Source organism: Sycon ciliatum, chromosome 3 (assembly GCF_964019385.1).
Source record: "Sycon ciliatum chromosome 3, ocSycCili1.1, whole genome shotgun sequence".
NCBI classification, from domain to species: domain Eukaryota; kingdom Metazoa; phylum Porifera; class Calcarea; order Leucosolenida; family Sycettidae; genus Sycon; species Sycon ciliatum.
Genome location: NC_088645.1, coordinates 21743711 through 21746984, shown reverse-complemented (window position 1 = coordinate 21746984; position 3274 = coordinate 21743711).

Below are 3274 nucleotides of genomic sequence, written 5' to 3'. Positions count from 1 at the left end.
TTCCTTTTCAATCTCTCTTCCTTCTCCGGGGGAGACCCACGTGACCCGCTTTGGCATTGAGCAAGTACAAGTGTGTGTGTGTGTGTGTGTGTGTGTGTGTGTGTGTGTGTGTGTGTGTGTGTGTGTGTGTGTGTGTGTGTGTGTGTGTGTATTCATGTGAAAGAGAGAGAGGAAGAAAGCGAGAGAAAAGTAATGAGACAGGCAGAGATGCAGAGAGAGAGCTCTAGACAGACAGAGACCAATAGAGAGGGAGCGAGAGACAGGGAGAGGGAGCGAGAGACAGGGAGAGGGAGAGAGAGGCTGGGAGAGACAGAGACAAAGAGAGACAGAGACAGAGACAAAGAGAGACAGAGACAGACAGTGAGAAAGAGATAGAGAGGTGGGTCAGCAAGATCAGAGATAAAGAAAGGGGAAGTTTTGCGAAAACGAATAGTACAAAACCGGAAGCCAATATCTAACGGTACTCCCTATGCATGACACTATTCTGAACCAGTTGACTACGGTAACACGTAGTTTCACGCGACGTACGTTTCGCCGTATTGTACATGACGGCTCATCAGGTGTGCAAATTTAACTCGGATACTGAGCAGCCAGTAAATATAAAAAAGAAATAGGCTTGTTAGTGCCATCCAGGGTAGGCCTCGGGGTTACGGCCCTCTGACTACCCTGGAGGGCACTAACAAGCCATAGGGCCCTCCATGCCATGCACTAACCTATATAAGTAGAAGACATCACATGGACACGAGTTATAAAGCAACTATCCACGACTGTAACAAGATAATAAGTAGTCAGAAAGTGCGATAACAGGGCACAAAACTGACAGGCTACTGAGACGTTCAATCACCTGAGACCTAGCTCTAACACATTTCCAGTGCGCAAACTAACTTCTAACTTTGGAATGTTCAAGGTTATGGTGGGATGAATGAAAGCTTCCCCTTTCTTTATTTCTGATATTGCTGAACCACCCTCGTTGGGTGGTGTGTTGGCACAAAACTGACAGAGTACTGAGACATTCGACGTCCTGACACCTAGCTTCAACAATTTTATTATTGGCTCAATACCCGAGTTTCAAATTTATATATTTTTAAGCGACGTTCTATGCAAAGTTATCCTTTTTCTGAAAGTGCGATTGGGGTCAATTGACACCACCTGGGACATGTAGTTCTAAAGGAGTAATCGCTATCTAAGGATTGATGTGGCACACATGCGAGCTGAGAATGCTAAAACAATTATACACGTTAACTTAACACTGGCAAGTCTCAAGTTACACTAAAATGGGATATATTGCGCTGACCTGTACTGGATCCATTGGGGGACCAATGATGCGCGACGAAGAAGCCCATTCAACCTGTTCACCGGCCTGTCCCTCCACGCTTTCCTATTGGGTTTCCCTGCTGCTTCGCTTCCTCCCTCTGAAGCTTGTGCAGCGGACGCGGACTTCAGGGCGCTTCTGTACTCTGGCAGCTGGAGGCTAATGCTACCGGGCTTTCCTTCTTCGTTTATTACCTCAGGATCCCGAGCGGCAGACACAGCCTCCGCAACGCTTCTGTACTTTTTTGGCGACTCGAGGTTTTCACTACTGGGCTTCCCTGCATGCTTTGCCCACTACCTCAGCAGCTCCAGGGGCAGGCACAGGCTCCGGGACGCTTCTGCACTCTGCTGGAGACTCGAGGCTTTCGCTACTGGGCTTCCCTGCTTTGCCCACTAACTCAGGAGCTGCAGGGGCAGCAGGGGCAGGCACAGGCTCCGGGACGCTTCTGCACTCTGCTGGAGACTCGAGGCTTTCTGTACTGGGCTTCCCCTCCTCACCTACTACCTCCACGGCGTGAGGGGCAGACGCAGGCTCCGGAACGCTTTTGTGCTCTGTTGGCGACTCGAGGCTTTCCTGTTTCCCCTGCTACGTCCGGAGCTTGAGCGGCAGACGCATGCTCCAGCACTGCTTTTTTATTTTTTTATTTTTTACTAAGTACACAACCTACTCGTCAGAAGGGGAGAAGACAACAGAGTATACAATAACAAAACATCAGGGAGAGTAGGGGCTGCAAAGCAAGCCTGTGCTGGTGAGGCAAGCCCACAACACCGACCTATGGTCTCGGCGTTAACGTGGACTTGCGCACCATAGCCTAAAAGAAGGGGGTGATTTAGTGCGATCAAGACAAGAGAATGTTAGTTAGAATGGTTGAGGAGAGAGAGAGAGAGAGGGAGAGAGATAAACGGGGTGGGGGGGGGGTGGAGAGAGAACAAGAAGAGAGAAAAATAGATTCAAAGGTAGTACAGATGGCTTGATCACTTTCCTGTGGCTGGCGAGCGGATCCGTGCAGCAGCTCATCCCCAGTGTGTGGCACCAAGCCATCGTGCTCACCTAGATGGTCGTGTGAGTTGCGCAGTGTGCCCAGTGATCACTCTTGACTGCTGAGGGGATTGCTGGCCGTGCTGTTCTCCCTGTTGCGACTGCTCCTCTCCCAGTACTACCCCGTCAGGCGATGCCTGGCTGGAATCTTCCTCTGGCTTGGGTTCAGCTTGTAGAATCTCTAACTTCCGCAGAAGTTCTATCTCCTCCTCCAATACTCTACAGTATCCTTGTACGAGCGCCCCGCAGTCTAGTCCTGCCGTCTCTCTCTCCTCTGCCGAATACTTCGCTTCCAGTTCGGGCTTATCAACCAGCATCCAGGAGGCTTTCCTTTCCTCGCAGGAATTCTGCAGAGCGGAATATCTTGTGTCCAAGTCCTCTTGTTCCTTAGAGGGCAACGAGTGCTTGGCCTTGAGGCTATCTCGTACCTTCCGCAGTTCACTGGCATATAATATAAGGGATTGTCCCCATAGACTCTCATACCGCTCTCTCTTTAGTGCGGAACATTCCGCGGCCAGTTTGTCACACTCCGACTTCAGGTGATCTCGTTCCTTCCGGAGGTCCAGCTTTTCTCGCCACTGTTCGTTCATTAGTGCCTTGTTTCTCTTGACTTGCTTCTCAAGTTTTTTCAGCCGTCTTTGCACTTCATCTTCCGACATTTCATCCAACCGCTGCGGCAGCCCACCTTTTTGGGCCCGACGTCGAAAGTATTTTTTGTCTTGAAAGGCGAGCCGATATGGTAAGGTGATGACCAGATCCGCAGGGAAGTAGCTTTTTGGACTCGGATGGAGAGGCAAGGATTAATTTATACAAAAGAGAATGGACCAAGGAACTACAAGTTACACTATACTGTCCACTTACCCCCACCGGTTACTAAACAATCAGCTCATGCGATAACATTGCACTACACTGACCGACCGTACT